We start from the raw sequence: 16,506 nt of genomic DNA on the forward strand, positions 1-16,506 counted from the left end.
TGTGCCCCTTTTCATGGACAACGGGCAGCCAGAGCCTGCCCTCGGGTCTGCAGCTCCCTCTTGCTGCCGGGGTGCCTGACCTCCAGGCTCCCCTGCCTCCCTGCCCCGTGTCCAAGAGCCTCGTGGGGGTGGGGGGGTCCCTTATTAGACAAGTTCTAAAACTCTTGGTGCTTTTCAGGCCGGGAGACACCCCAGCACCCTGGCAGTATCCTGGCCTCACCTCGCTGCCCTTGGTGTGGAGGGGGCACGGCTACGAGATGGACTCCCCAAAATGAGGCCTCATTCCCCAAGCCATACATCTCCAGCAGAGGGGCTGCTCCTCAGACGCCAATGCTTCCCTCCAGGGTCCCCAGGGGTCCTCTATCTGACAGGAGTGCACTGCAGGGGAGCTCCAGCCATCTGCCCTGGGGTCCCCACAGTGCAGCCTTGCCCTGGCCCCCACAGGCAGGCGTAAGTGAGAGCCCCAGGGATTCTCTTGAGAGGCCCCAGTATTAGTGCACATGTTGAGACAATTCTTCCAAACCCAGGCCACTGGGCTGTGTTCAGGCATGATGGTGGGGGCGTCTGGGCAAGGTGGCACCACAGTGTCCTGTGGAGAGGGAAAAGGGATTTATGGCTTTGGGGAAACGGTCTTTTTCATTCTCAATGCCTGGGCTTCCAGGGACAATAAGATGGGTAATGATGTTCATATCAGAATTACTGAGCAGGCTCAGTAAGAGCATCGTCCGGGTGTGAATTAACAGGCGGTGATGTGGTATGAGTGTCAGCTCTTAGCACGCTGTGATTATTATTTCAGCTTCTTCCTTTCCCATTGTCATCTTGAATTTCATGAGTACTAGCCCACAGGAGGCCTGCAGCCTGTCCACCATGTACAACCCTCCTCTCCTGTATTGTGACCTGGATGAAATGGTCACCATAATGGATTAGATCTGGAGTGTCCCCCAGAAGCTCATGCATTGAAACATGGGTTCAGGGGAGAAAGTTCTTAGGCAGTGACTGGATCGTGGGGGCTCTGACCTCATCAGTGGATGATCCATCAATGGCTGATGGCCTCCTGGAGGTGGGACCTGGCTGGGGGAAGGAGGTGACTGGAGGTGTGCTGTGGAAGGGTTTGCCTTTCTCCATCCTCCCTTCCTCTCCCTCTCTCTCTCTCTCTCTTTTTCCCTCTCTCCCTCCTTCCTGCCTGCCATGACCAGAGCAGCCTTCCTCTGCCACACCTTCCGCCATGATGTCTCTGCCTTGGAGCTGGCCAGCCGTGGACTGAGCCTCTGACACCATGAGCCAAAATGATCCCCTCGTCCTCTAAGTTGTTCTTCTCAGGTGTTCTCGTCACAGCTATGGTCAGCTGACAGCACCATCACCAAACCCCGTGCAGGGCAGAGAAGGACCAGTGCCAGTCTGGCTGTCCAGGACTGAATGCACCCCAGGTACACACAATCCCCTCTTCCCTGGGCCTCTGCGGAGCTTTGTGTTCTGAGGGATGTCAAGGTTGAGCCGTGCCCAGCTGGGCAGAGTAGGCAAGGCTTCACCAGAAGGAACTGACTGGACCACACATCCCCTCCAAACGAGTAACGGTAAGTGGCCACTGGCTACAAAAACCAAATAAACCATGTCCTTGAAAGCCTCCAAGGACAGCTAGAGACTGGGAAGGGCCAGTGCAGAGCCAAAGGCACTGACACTGGGTAGCGTGTCGTCCGTGGGCTCGGCTGCTGGTAGTGCACTCCGTGAGGGCTTATCCGTGTTAACATAAACCCTCATTAGAGGGGATTAGGAGGGAGACAGTGACAAACAGGACGGACACTAACCCTCTGAGGACCCCAGGATGGCGCCTCGCACTAATTATCCTTTTAAATGACTCAATGCTGAGACGCATGTCAGCGTGTGTGCACGGGCCATGGGGGATTGTGTCAAGCAGAAGCGGCCTGTGTTGTGCAACAGTTCTGTGTTCTGTGCCCCCTGACACACGTGCACACTCCCACAGTCACACACAGCACACAGCCTGGCGTGCAGAGGTCCGGGCACACTGCCTGAGCAAGGGTGCGGGGAAAGTGTCCTCCCCATCTCTGGTCACCAGGTCCTGAGGACGAGGCCCCTGCACATGCACATGTCCACAGGTGCCCTGCCATCTACTGTAGGCGCTCCCTGCCTCCAAGGTATCAGGGACAACCTTGGGCCCAGTGAGCCTGGGATCTGGCTCGTTTGTGGGGGACAGGCTTTCTGAAAAGCACCAGACTTCCTGCCTTCTAAAACCCCATTTGTGTAGACCGAGAGGGGCAATGTCGCGGGACCCACCTTGCACACTAACGGGTTTGAGGAAGCCTCTCCATCTGATTCTCGCCAGGCTGAGCACCCCTGCAGCCTGCTTGGGCACAGGAGATAGACTTCCTCCTCCCAAGTCCTGTGCCCCTCTGCCTTGCTGGAAGCAGCCCCTTGGCTGTCTGCAGAGCTTGGGCACCATCCTGGAGTCTTCAGGGAGCAGGGAGCGGGACTTTGAGCTCTTCAATGTCCCCTCCAGAGGCTCCGCTGAGGAGGGAGTCGGAGTGTTCTCTTAAATGCTGCTGCTTATGTGTGCGGCCAACGCAGCCCAAGACTGTGCCCCATGAGAGGGTCCACAATGCTCTGGAAACACAGGGAAGGCAGGCTCCACCCAGGCCCCACGGGCCAAGCACCTTGAAGGCCAGAGGCTGCGGGACTTCCTCACTCCTGCCTGGAAGCTTCAAGTTAGTATGAACTTGGCCCCAGAATATCGCATCTGGAGAACTGCAGGTGGTGAGGCCCAAGGATGGACATATATGTATATATGTGGCAGATGCCACATCTCTGTCCTCACAAGACATGGTCAGCCAGGTGTGGACATGAGAGGCAGACTGGAAGAAGCCCAAGAAAGCAAGGTCATTGCGCATGTGGGCACAATGCTATCCCTTGGGAGTTCTCTCTAGTTCTCTCCAGGGCCACCGAGGACTCCATCGGGGCAGCAAGTTAGGCAGCCCTGGATCCAGAGCAGGTGACTCTGTCCTTGTAGGCCCTGCCCTGAGCTACAGTCCTTAGCAGGTGTTGGTGGCAGGTACTCATGTCCACAGAGCTGCTCATGCAGTAGTCATGCTCTTTGGGGACAATTCTGAGGCAAATGATACCGACTGTTCACACAGCCTACGGGGGTGGTGACACACAGGTGCTGTACGCTGTCCAAATGCTCGTCACCACTTGTGTTGTTCAAGGTGCACCCAGGCATGGATGCGAGATGCCGAATGCTGGGCATGGCCTTTGAAGTGATGAGCCCTTGATCCTTAGAGCTCATCATGGAAGCCTTGAAAGGAGGTGGGCCCACGTGCAGGGTGGGTCACAGACCAGAGCAGCTGCTCAGCCTGGGCCATCAGAAGACCCCAGGAAGCCCTCCGGAATCAGTGCAGTGTCCTCTTTATCTTGCCTAAGAGGGAGTGAGGCTCAGCGTGACACTCTGGAGGGCCAGACACCGTGCAGCAGAGAAGTGGGGGTGCTGGCACTAGTCGCGTGTGGTCCCAGCAGTGCGCTCCTCCGCCTGAGCTGGCTCCTGCTCCCTGGTGCAGCAGTGGCCCAGCTTCGTTACTGATCTAACCCCAGAGATGCGGTTCACATCCAGTCACCTGCAGAATATTGACAGAATAGAGGCAACCGTCAGTCAAGAGGCAGAGCTATCAATAAGCCTATTAAAATTCACAAAGGAAAACAAACCAGTACTCCCTTAGGCTCCCTTTGCTGGGGACAGGTCATCTCTGGAGGTTAGTACACGTCAAGGCTCCTGTGACTCTAATGACCAGCACGGCTGAGCCAGCCCTGGTTCAGTCTGTAGTTCCTAAGTTCGATGATTTCACGCTCAGCCTCACCCTGGTCCTGCGGGTAAGGACGACTCCTCGGGTCTTCACATAGCAAGACCATGATGTGCAGGAAGCAGCCCGAGACTGCTCAGATTTTCCAATGTAGACAAACACATGGATAAACTCACTCCAGTAATGCTGTAATGCGGAGTCATTTATTTTCAGGAGATAATTGATGTAGTCATGGACAAACACATTTGCTACCCTGTTGAGTGTAGCTGGTCCTAAGAAGCCATTTACATTTTTTTAGATACATTTAACTGCATCTTACGTGCTGAGCTATATTCCTTAGTGATATTTGCAAATTTGGGTATTCACGAAGGTCTTTGAAAATATGTCCACAATACATATAAAGAATGTGCTACATCTTAGCACAGGAAAGAAGACCATGGAGAGAGAGCCTACGGAAAGGGGGAAGATCTTTGCCACCTGCTCCTCAGACAGGGAATCAATATATATCCAAATAATATATAATCAGAATATAAAAAGGACTCAAAAAAACTTAACACCAAAAATCAAATAACTCAATGAAATGGGCAAAAAAACTAAACAGCCATCTCTCAAAAGTACAAATACAAATATATGAAAAAATGTCTGGTGTCTCTAGCAATTAGGGAAAAGCAAATCAAAACTACATTGAAATTTCATTTCACTCCATAAAGACAGCAATTATCAAACATTCAAATAATAATAAATTTGGTGAAAATGTAAAGAAAACACTACACTCACACATTGTTGGTGGGACTGCAAATTAGTGCAACCACTCTGGAAAGCAGTATGGAGATCCCTCAAAAAATAGGAATGGAACCACCATAGAACCCAGCTATCCCACTCCTCAGTACATGTACAAAAGACTAAAATCAGCATACTATAGGGATGCAGCCACATCAATGTTACAGCAGCACAATTCACAATAGCAAAGTTATGAAACCAAACTGGGTGCCCTTCAACAGAAGAATGGATAAAGAAAAACTGTGATATATATATACACGATAGAGTATCATTCAGCCATGAAGAAAGATGAAATCATGGCAATTGCTAGTAGTTGATGGAGATGGAGAATATCATGCAAAGTGAGACTATCCTGACCCAGAAAGTCAAAGAGAGAACATTTTCTCTCATATGCAAAAGGTACAGCAAAATAAGGGGGAGAATTGAGAAGGGAGTGAAAGTCCCATAAAAAGAAAGAGAGGTCAGTGGAGTGGAGGAGAGGGACAGAGGGAGGGACGGTGATGGGGGAGGGAGAGGTGGGAGCTCTGTCCTAGGCACGCACATGAGCATGCCACAGTGGAAGTCACTGTATGGGTTTCTATAAAGCACTGAGCTAAACGAACAACAAACAGAAGGCAGACCAGTGAAGCAGGGGAAAGGAACAGGACTGTGTGGAGAAAAGGAAAGGAGAAGAACTCAGGACTGAATTAGAGCAATCATAGTCCGCGTTTGTGTAATTAGGCCAAAAGGAACCCCCAAATTTATGTCTAACTATAATTCACTAACAAAAACATTTTTTAAAAAATTATATGCTTGCATCCGAAAGCTATTGTCTCAGGACAAAAGCAAAAACTGCTCGAATTGAAAACGAAGACGAGGCATTAACATGGATCAGAAAGGAAGACCAGCAACCACCCAGCAGAGCAGGGTGTGTGGATGTCATTAACGGGGTGCTTGTATGGGGCGAGTCTGGCGTAGCCCGGCTCAGGAGACCGACCAGTCAGCAAACTCTGGGGACTTGGGCTTCCCACGGAAGGCTGGAAGACAGAGCAGGGCCGTGCACGCCTCAGATGGCCGCTGCCTTCCTTCCCTGCCAGGGTGACCACAAGAGGTCGTGAACAGTGTGCAATGTCAGGTGAGAGCTGTACAGAGCCAACGTGGACCAGGGAGCAGATGTCACCCCAAGGACAACCAGAGCGAGCAGCAAGCGGCATGAGATGACGGAAGTGCACGTAGCGATGGCGAGACTTTGCGTAAAAAGAAAGCCGCGGAGAAGCGCAGGCCTCTGGAATGCTGCAGACCATGGAGCGTCCAGCGATGGGCAGAGAGGTTGGCCTTCCACCTGAGAACTTGGCTGCTGCCCTCAGGCCAGACAGGGAGTCCTCACCACATCCCAGCCACATGGACCAACCCACTCAGCAATGCGATGACACCCCCCAACACACTCAGCGTGTGTTCCACACGTGTAAACTATCAACTGCAAGTGTGAGTGGCCTTGAGCATCATCCTATTGGATACACTTTTGCCCTGGGAACTGGAAAACCTTCCTTTGCGGGATCAAAGGCTACTCGTGTCGTTTTGCAGGCTCTCCATCAGGTTTCCCTTAGAAATGAATGCTGCTAATGATTTCATTTATATGCGTTAGTATTTGGGGGGAAAATACCTTTGCTGAATCTGCCTTGAAATCCAGAATGCTATCAGGAAGCACCATGACAAGTTATAGCATCATGGCATTTTCCTGATTTGTGTCTATTTCCTGATTGTAATGTCGTTATTATATGACAAAAATCATGGCCTTGGGAAAAGCAGACTTCTCCGGTTGAGTTCTGTTGTTTCTCTTAGTTTCAGCAACACCAATTGGTGTTCTGATGCCTGCATCATGAAGCCTCCCACACTTGGATGGTTCATTCTTTGTGAGGTTTGTTTATTTCATGCCAAGATAATATAGTCTAGAACCAGGTGGATGGCATTTCTGACCTGTTTCTGCTGCTGTCTCCCCTCCTCCTCTCAGCACAGCAATGAGCATTAGCAGTGTGTAGGCTCCTGGTGCCTTGGCTGATGGCAACACCCACATACCACCCTTGGCCCACCATGTCATGCCCCCGAAGGCATTGTGGGTTAACGGTGATTTAATCTCCTCATGCATGCATAATGTCACTAGCTTTGCATAAATAATAATAAATAATTGGTGTGTATAAATAATTTATCATTATTTTTGCAGTAGAAGTAGAATTCTTAGACATATTTTAAACAAAGGGAACTGCAAACATGATCTCAATCAGAAAAGGGGTTAAGTCTTTTTTCAAATACAACTTTCAAAGCTCATATGCATTCATTGTATATCTGTGATTTCTTCCAACAGAGTTTACCATGTCACCCAAGTCTGAAAAGCCTGGCACAATACCTTAATCTGAGTCACAAAACAAAAAGGAAATAAGTTCAATATTAGAGACTTCTTTTCAAAATAAACTGAGCAATATCTCTTATGAAGAAAATCATTTTCCGGAGCTGGGCTGCAGCGCAGTGGAGCACTTGCCCGGCATGTGCAAAGTCCTTGGTTCCATGCCTAACACTGAAAAAGAGATAAATAAGAAGAAGATGATTCTTTTTTTTTTTTTGGATAGTGAATCATGTCGAAACCTTCACAATTATACGCATTATTATGTGACGATTCTGTCTTTATTTAGTTCAGGAAGTATTTCAGATTGAGTTTGGTATTTAAATTTAAGTCTATGCAGAACTACTGAGAAAAATCATCCCAATTGGAATCCATGAGTTGTCGACTTAGGGAGGGAGAGAAGGAGACAGCACTGAATGGGTGCACAGCACAGGCAGGAGCCCCCACTCCGGAGCTCCTCAGTTCCCGCTCCCTCCTGGGGTGGACCCAGGAGGTATTGCTGGACCACAGGGTGCACCCACAGCAGCCTGCAGCAGACACCAGCTCACCCCAGCTGCAGAGGCCCAGGCAGGCGAAGGGTGATTTTGTCCATAAACTCTGTGTTTTCATATCTCAGGTTTTACTTACAGCTCTGTCTTCTCCAATAACATTTTTAATTTTTAATTCTCACATAATTCAATCAGTTTCAGCAAAATGAGTTTCTGTGAAATAATTGGGAAGCATGAGAACTCCCCAGAGATAAAAAATTTGCAGAGATCCAAGTCCTCATCCCTCCTGGTGGCTCCCTCAGTTCAAGCTGCTTTCTGGGCCTCACACGTCCTCTCTGCCAGTCCACCCAAATTTGGAACAAAGAACAGTATGCTTTGCTGTGGCTCTTTACAACCTCTTGGTCACAGCCCAAAACTGTTATGCCTGCATTTGATTAATAAACACCTTTTGGCCTAGATTGACTTAGACAATCCTGACCATGACCTTGAGGAGCCTGTAGGTTTGGGAGGAGGGATTTTGAGTCCAATGCCTCTCTCCTCTCAGTTTTGTGGATACTGCTCACCTGGCAGAATCTTCAGGACACTGAACACATGGGGCATGTCAGGTGCTGAGGCTTCCTCACCAGCCCAGTCCCCTGGATCCCGCCTTTGGCTACCCTCAGTTGTACCCCACCTCCTGGTTGCACCCCACTCCACTATGGTTTTCTCAGATCCCCCTGCTCACCCCAATCCTGTGCCTCTTCCCTCCCATCTCTTCCCCTGTCTGAATCTCAGGCTCTTCCTTGTCAGCTGGACCCTTTCTGGACCATTATTTGCATTTCTGAATCTTTTATCAGCCTGCTCAGATAAAGAATTTGCCTCTACATATTAAAAAAAAAAACCAAAAAACTTGGAAACAAAAAAACTTGGAGACCCACAGCCAGCCTCTCTCCTCCTGCAGAGGGTGGTGGGTGTAGCCCACTGGCAGGTGGCTCAGTGGTCCGTGCAGAGACAGGTGATGGTGGGGTCACAGGCAGCAGAGACCCAGGGCAGGGGTGGTGTGCCACAGGAGGGAGCTGAGCATTTGGGGAGTGGGTGGGAGAGGCAGAACTCACAGCTGGGGACACAGGGTTGGCCACCGAGGGCTGAGAGCAGAGCCCAACTGTCTGGAGGAGCAGGAAGAGGGCTCCTGAGCACGGCTCTGCAGACGTCCTGGGTGCTATTCTGCAGCTTGGCCTTGTCTTCCTGTCACACCTGCACCAAGCCTGTCACCTCCTAGAGACATGCCATGTTTTGGGGTGATTTTAAGCAGGACTTTGAATTCCTGGGCTTAGAAAGGCCTTTCCATGTAAGACTGGTTCTGGAACGCTGATGGCAAGCTCTGGAGGTCCATGAGAATCTACAGTCGGTGGTGGACACAGGAAGACTCAGCGTGCCATTCTGACCCTCCTCTAGACCCAGGACAGAAACGGAGGCAGAGTGAACCCCAGGAGGACCACAGGAGGCCAGAAGCACTGATGACGAGGGAAAGACAAAGCTGATAAGAAACAGCAAAGCCCCTCGCGTGACCACGCCAGGAGTCAAGTGAGAAGGATCCCTGTAAGGTGCGCGTCTTGGCCGCTTTCCACCCCAAACAGCACCTGCGCTGGCCACGTTTGAAGAACGGTGTATCTGGGCTCACAGTCTGGGGTTTCCAGTCCATGGTCAGTTGGCTTTGCTGCTCTGGGCCCAGGGGGAGGCAGCACACAGGAGGAGCTCACAGCAGAGCGAGCCGCCCACCTCATGACAGCCAGAAGCAGAACAGAGAGCAAGAGCTGGGCACCGCATCCTGGGGACCTACAGCCCTCCGCCAGCCCACCTCCTAGAGGTCCCACCCCCTCCTTGCAGCGCCACACCTCCTAGAGGTCCCACCCCCTCCCTGCAGCGCCACACCTCCTAGAGGTCCCACCCCCTCCCTGCAGCGCCACACCTCCTAGAGGTCCCACCCCCTCCCTACAGCGCCACACCTCCTAGAGGTCCCACCCCCTCCCTGCAGCGCCACCCTGCAGATCAAGCCCTTATCACAAGGGCCTTTGAGGAACATTCAGGATGCAACTGTGGAGTATGAGCCTAGTTTTCCTCCACGCTGTGCATTGGGGGGTCAATGTGTGCCCCTGTTGAGGTCCTCAAACCTGAACGTGACCTTGCTTGGAGATAGGGATTTTTGTGTTTGTCGACAGGTTAAGATGGGGTCGTGGTGAATTAGGTGACCTTCATGCAGTGACTGGCACCCCTGTCATGTGAGGGAGTTGGGACACAGATGCAGCCAGGAGAACACCAGGTGAGGCCAGAAACATCCAAGCCATGCGGGGAGGCAGAGGCTGGGGTGGCTTGGCCACAAGCTGAGACCTGTTGGCTGTACTGGAAGCTGCAGGCAGGCATAGGGCGGATGCTGCCCTGGAGCCCTCGGAGGGCACGGCCTGCCAAGCCCTGATCTCAGAGGTGTGCTGGCCAGAGCTGAGGGATGATCAAGTTCTGTTGCCTCACTCGCTGGATGGCAACCTCTAATGGCAGCCCATGAAACTAATGTGGCATGTCATTTTTTTTTAAATAACAAAGGTGCACAGTTCTCCTTGAACTGCTATGAAACAGACCCCCTTCCTCCCTTTGAGCTTCAATGTTAGCATACAGCCCCAGAGCTGTGGTCTCATCCACCTGCACCAGGGTTTAGATAGCCCACCATTTTGCTAAGGTGCCTTGATTTTTTTCTTGTAAGGGAAGACTCTGTTCACTGATCAGATGTGGGCCAGGGTGCATTTTTACCAATTCCTAGATTGAGATGCTGGTTGCAACCAACACCATCTATTTCCTTTATTAGGCTTAGTTGCCCCGAGGAGAGAAATACATTGGATAAAACTTCAGGAAAGGGTGTTTCACTGGAAGCATGAAACAACCAGATTAAACTTCTCATCAAAGTCGAATTTTCCTGTAATGGCTCTCTGAGAAGGGACAGGCTGATGGCTGTGCAGGAAGACGGGGCCACTCCACAGTAACTGCTTTTCAATAAGGCAGGGAACCCAAGCAAGGCGGCCAAGAGAGCGCCTATTGGTCATTGTCTCAGGGAAGCTCTCCACATGTGGACGGTTGGAGGACCCAATCCAATCACCAGTGCCATTGCTGACCCCCTCTTGAGGATACAGGGCCCTCGGAGGAAGCACTGATGGCCCAGCAGGGCTCCTCCTTCAATGCCAGGCCACACGATATTTCTTTTGGCAGAGGTCACTGATGCTCGACACCCATCATCACTAACTTATTAGATCTTGAGGCAATTAGTTGAAAACAAACAGAAGAGACAAGCCTGGTATTGAAACACGGAAACCAGAAGAAAATAGCCCATGGCGCTCCACTGTTTCAAAGTGCTTCAAAGGCGGGGTCGGGCTTCCTGGGGAAGAAAGGAGAGCATTGTTTTCGGTAACGTCTATACAGTAGAGGGCTTACTGCATTATTTTTCTACTGATTCGGGTTACATTTGAGCTCGCCTGGCAATAATAGGTCAGTGGAAAGCACTTTTCAGTTTCCACCTGAACCCAGCGTGCAACGTGTAGCATGATTAGTCAAGGATTAAAAATCCAATTAGACTCTCCCTGACATGAGGAGTCAGACGAGGAATTCTGAGAAATGCATTGAAACCCCTTCTTAATATGATGGAGGGTGATAACATGCACCAAGCAGAACCGAGATCTCGAGGACCCTGGAGCCTTCAGAACAAACTGGCTTTCCCCATCTTTGATATAAATATGCATCCCTTGCTATTAATTGTCTTGATTGAGGACAGTAGATGTGTTTACATGAATTTTCATGGGAAATAGGGATTTGTCCTCTGAAACAGAGAGCTCACGCGTGTCCGTGGGGTACTTTGCTCTTAGCAAGTGCCTGTTAGGGTCAGATTGTGAGCCTTCGAGGCTGTTAAGATAGCAACCTAGCACAATCCCAGATGGAAAAGAAGGGCTCACTGTACGCCCCACATACCTTACCCGCCCAAGAGTGTGTAATAATATGTTGTGTGCATTATTATTTGAGGTGATTTCCTTTGGTCACGTGAGAAATATTACGAATTTTGTGAGGCAAGATAGTCTTTGATTTTTATCATCAAGGGAAAATTAAGTTAAATGACATTCAGTAATTTTGCTAGTCCTATCTGCTCAGGTTTGTACTTTTATAAGCTTCTCTTATTTAATGCAGAACTTGATTTACACAAATATCTCTCATGCAGCTGATTTTCAATACCAAGTATCTTTTTCAGTCACAAGAAATGCTGAATTGTTTCCTTTGCAGAGAGCAGCGTTGCATACACTGAACATGAAGGACTGTGGATGTGACTTGATTCATGGAAACTCTCTTATTCTTGGCATGGACTCGATGACATTCACTTGGCAACTAAAACCCAAACAAACGTTTTGATTTAAAAAATGAAAATGTGTGTGACTACAGATAACAATAATGCAGGGTACATTTCAAGAGGCTAGAAGAAAAGGACTTACAAGCTCCCACTGTAAAGCAATGACCGGCGCTGCTGGAGAGAGAGATGTCCAACCAGTCTTCAACGCCGTGCAAGGTGCACATGGACCGGGACGCCACACAGGGCCCCAATAGTACGTGTGACTTTTGTGTTTTGTATCTTGGCTAAAAATTATTTTTGAATGAAGATGTGCTTTCACAAAGCTGTGCTGGGGGAGTTCCAGCAGAGCCTCGCGCTCCCCCTGGACTGTGCTCATGGCCAGTCTCTGGCTGGTTATTTCCTGAGCTCTCCTGAAAAACTAATGAGGAGGCACTTGTTGCTTTCTTCATTCTCTACTAATTAGACTTCCACTTTGTGTTTTTTTTTTATTCTGTGCATTTATTTTAAAATTATTTTCAACAAATAAGTGAGACCATGCATGGCATGCTGACAGGAAATCTCCACCAAAGAATTCCCGGGGCCTCTGGGGGACATTTTCAACCTGTCCTCCATCATCAGTGACTCCCAGAGTGCCAGTTCACAGTCTGGAGAGCCTGCTTCTTGTGCAAGGGCTGGGTGGCCAGGCTGGGTCTCAGGTGACAGAGGGGCGCCCTCTGGCCCAGTGCTTGCCTCCTTTCTGTTTAGAATTTACAAACTGCAACTCACTTTAAAAATACTTCCTTCAATATCCAGAAAAGCCACACTTGGTGCCTGTTTCTGCCTTCCTCTTCCCCTGTGCTTCTTTTTTTTTAATTTTTATTATTAGTTGTTAAAAACATTACAAAGTTCTTGACATATCATATTTCATACATTTGATTCAAGTGGGTTATGAACTCCCATTTTTACCCCATACACAGATTGCAGAATCACATCAGTTACACATCCACTTTTTTACATATTGCCATACTAGTGTCTGTTCTATTCTGCTGCCTTTCCTATCCTCTACTATCCCCCCTCCCCTCCCCTCCCCTCCCATCTTCTCCCACTTTTTTCTTAATACAAGTCTTCAGGTAGAATTGCATCATCAGTACTGCAGCCTGGTGCACAGCATGCTGGATTTGGTCGAATTCTTTCCCACACATGAGGTTTCAATCTGTCTGTGTGTCCTCTTGGTGTCTGATTTCAAGACCCCATGTGCTGATCAGCGCCTGTTCAGCGGTCACAATGCCTTCACTCAGGAGATTCAACATGACTCTCGGATCAGATGTGCTGCCATACACGGCTGGACCAGGTGTCGGATGACCAGATGACAGCTCTTGGGGAAAGCCGCCCCACTGCAGCCAAGGGCCCCAGTCCTGCCTCCCCAGACAGGGCAGCTGAGCCACAGCACTGTGCTGCAAAGCGCCCAGCCCTGCCGTGTCCTGTCAGGTGGAGCTGATGCCTCGAGTCTGGGTTTGTGGGTGTCAGATGGCTCCGTCTCTCCTGTCCTGTTTCCTTCTCAAAGGATCACAGTTCATCCTGGTGTGAAAAGTCTCTGTTCAGCAGTGGGGCTGTGTTTCAATGGCTCATGTTAGTAACTATTTAAAAGTAGATTCTAGCTTTGTCCTTTCACATAGAGTCCTTCAAGATGTTTCCTGACATATACGAGGCCCACAGCTAAGTTCTGCAGGGGGAGTTGGTCCCACTAGGGTCCACCTGCCACAGTTTCGTGCACAAAGTAAAGCCAGGAGAGGTGAGAGGGATTTTCCAGGTCACAGAGCAAGTTCATGGCAAAACCGGGCTAAAGGCCTGAGCTTCCTGGCCTGTCTTCCAAGGTTTGTTTTCTGACACCTGTTAGCAACAAAACTTGGATGTCTCCTCACTTGTAGAGAACAATAAAGTCAAATGTGAACACTTTGATAGCCCTTATCAAAATCAAATGGTTTATCAAGCAACTGGGTGAAGACTGATTGTGAAGGCCTGGTTATCAGAACTGTTTGGGTCACTGACTTGAACTTTGATGCCACAGGACAGGAAGAGAGTCCAGGTTGGTCTCTGCCTGCAACATTAGTACCATCCCCTGCAGCCACATGAGTTAGGGTTCGCTGCTGCTACATGGGGAGAAGGACAAAGAGCTTGGTTGTGTGGTTGTCGCATGAGGTGGAGGGTAGAGTCATAGCTCTATTGGTGGACTCTTCAATTTAAACGGCTGTTAAGTCTGCAAGCAAAGCTCCCGACTTGCCCTCCCCCGCGGAGCTCACCTCCTTCCACAGCATATTGTGGTGGACCTTCAAGGGGCCTCAGAGTGTGTCTGTCAATCCTCAGACCTGTCAGGGAGATGCAGAGACTTCGTGACTTGGACAGGGTCCTGTGGCCCTGGTCCTCTGGAAGCCAGGGTGGTGATTCCCCCACTGGGCCACCATGTTAGGGTTGGGTCCTTGTGCTCCCACCCACTGGAATTAGGTCCAGATGCGCTCATTAAAGGGTCCAGCAAACTGGAAATAAAATCCACTTACTCCCTGGGACATTGCTACTACAGATAGGGCCCTGCAGCCCTCCTGAGGAAGGGCTTAGTGAGTGGATAAGGAAGGAGCACCCCACTGGAAGAGAGCTTTTAGCTTCAGAACTAGGCTAAGAGCATGCTCTCCTTAATGCACACCTGCTTCTATCTAAGAACGAGCATACAGGGCCAGGGTGAAGAAGACCACGTGACTTCTGCCCACACCCCTTCCTGCTTCATTCCCAGAGCCTGGTTTCAAGAGCTGTGGAGGGCACAGGAGTCTGTCAAAGTCCCCAGGGCTGAGCTACTCCACCACTAGACTCAGGGTGCCCCGTGGCTGAGGAGGCCTGGCTGCGTTCTGGCAGGCATCTGACCTTCCCTAAAACCCTAAATTTAGCTGGGTGGGCTTCTCTTTGCCATCCACTGTACTTCTTCTTGCTGGCAACCACAGAGAGGTAAAAGGTTATGAAGAGCTGGTTTTTCTTGCAAAGCTTGCTCCTTGTTTTTATGGGAATCTATAGGAATGTTTTGTAGGAATCTCAGGCAGTCCCTTTCGCCTCTGCCCAAGCCAACGGGAATGTCTGTGGTGTTCAAGATTCATAAGATTGTTCAACAAAGCAACTAAATGGCATTTCACATCTAATATGGTTTATAAAAAGAAAAGCTGAAAACCACTTAGAGACTTTCACATCTGAGTGAGTATTGCTATTTATTTAATTTTTAACACCCACCAAACAATTCAATATCAGATGTTTATATAAAGTCAATTTGGATGAGTTCAACTGTTACTAGCATCAGGACTTACAATTTTCAAGGTTTCATACATTCTAACTTGTACCTACAAGATAATTTTTTTCCATTATTTTTACTTTGAGTTTAGAATGTTTTATTCCTTTCCCAGTTTGCCTCTTCTTTATCCTCACCTGGCTTTCTTCTGTCCATGAACCATCCATTAAAGGATTCTCTGTGCTGGGCATATGCTGGCCATTGAGCAGGAAGCCCTGGGATCCAACTGGGCTGACAGTGGTTTCCCGGAGATGTGTCATAATGGAGGACTCACCAAAATGCTGCCCATTATTTCCTGCCTACAGGGATTCTTCCAAATAAATGAGGAATACAGTCACAGAGAAATTTCCCCAGCCTGCTCCCCGTCATGCTGCACCCACGAATCACACTGAAAGTAACTGCGTGTTCTGCAGATGGTTCCAAAGAACCATGCCTATGAGAGGCTGTCTGGTCCTAGTACACTGTTGGTGCCAGTGCAGCCAGAGGATAGCAGCAGAGACTGGAGGACGACAGGGCAAGGGGAGCTTCCCCTCTATTCCGACTCTATAGGGAAGGGCAGAGGGCAGCATGGAAACTTAGGAACCCTCACCAATACCCACTTGAGAGCAGAGACTTTGATAGGAGGCCCCTTGCTGTTCCCAACTCCTTGAAGCAAGGCTTCCACCCCAGGCCCCAGGCTCCCACAGGCCTCATGTCCCTTCCCCTGCCAATCCAGTGGACAGTCTCTTTCACACCCTTCAGCAGGCACTAAAAATTGGTGATCTGATTCTAAGGTCCACAAACTTTCTCTCCCCTCTTCCTCCTTCCAGGGACAAGATTCTCTCTCTGTTCTTAATGATCCCAGGTCTTCAGATCACTCTGTTTACGTAGGTCTTTTTAAAACTGCCCTACTCAATGTTGTGTAGTTCGTAGGGTCCCCAGGTCACATATGGTGGGCTGTGTTCATCCTCAAACATCGCACTTTTTTGTTATTGTAACTTTTACATTATAATTTTAATTTCAAGGTTTACACTCCTAATTAAATGAGCTCTTGTCCTTTTCTCTACTGGCTTCCCTCTCAGGCTGTCTAGGTTGGCCATAGGAAGGTGCTATGGAATGACCCAGGGAGACAAATCCACACCAGCTAGGATGCTCACCAAAGGCAAATTGCTCAACTTCTTCTCACAAGGGCACAAAGACAGGTGGTCCCAGAGGCAGCGAACATAGAGAAAGAGATGACTTGTGTCCAAGTGCTGGCATCTTGTTCACTCAGGGGAAACAGAGGGGAAAATTTTAATGCCCAAGAAAATCAGAAAAAAAAATTAAATACAAGAGCAGAAATCAATAAAATAGAAAATAGAAAATCCATATAAAAATCAAAGCAAAGACTGTTTTTTTTTTTAAATGATCAATAA

The sequence above is a fragment of the Marmota monax genome, unplaced genomic scaffold (genome assembly GCF_021218885.2).
Source record: "Marmota monax isolate L192 unplaced genomic scaffold, Marmota_monax_Labrador192_F-V1.1 WCK01_AAM20220418_F8-fsc00082, whole genome shotgun sequence".
Classification (NCBI taxonomy): Eukaryota; Metazoa; Chordata; class Mammalia; order Rodentia; family Sciuridae; genus Marmota; species Marmota monax.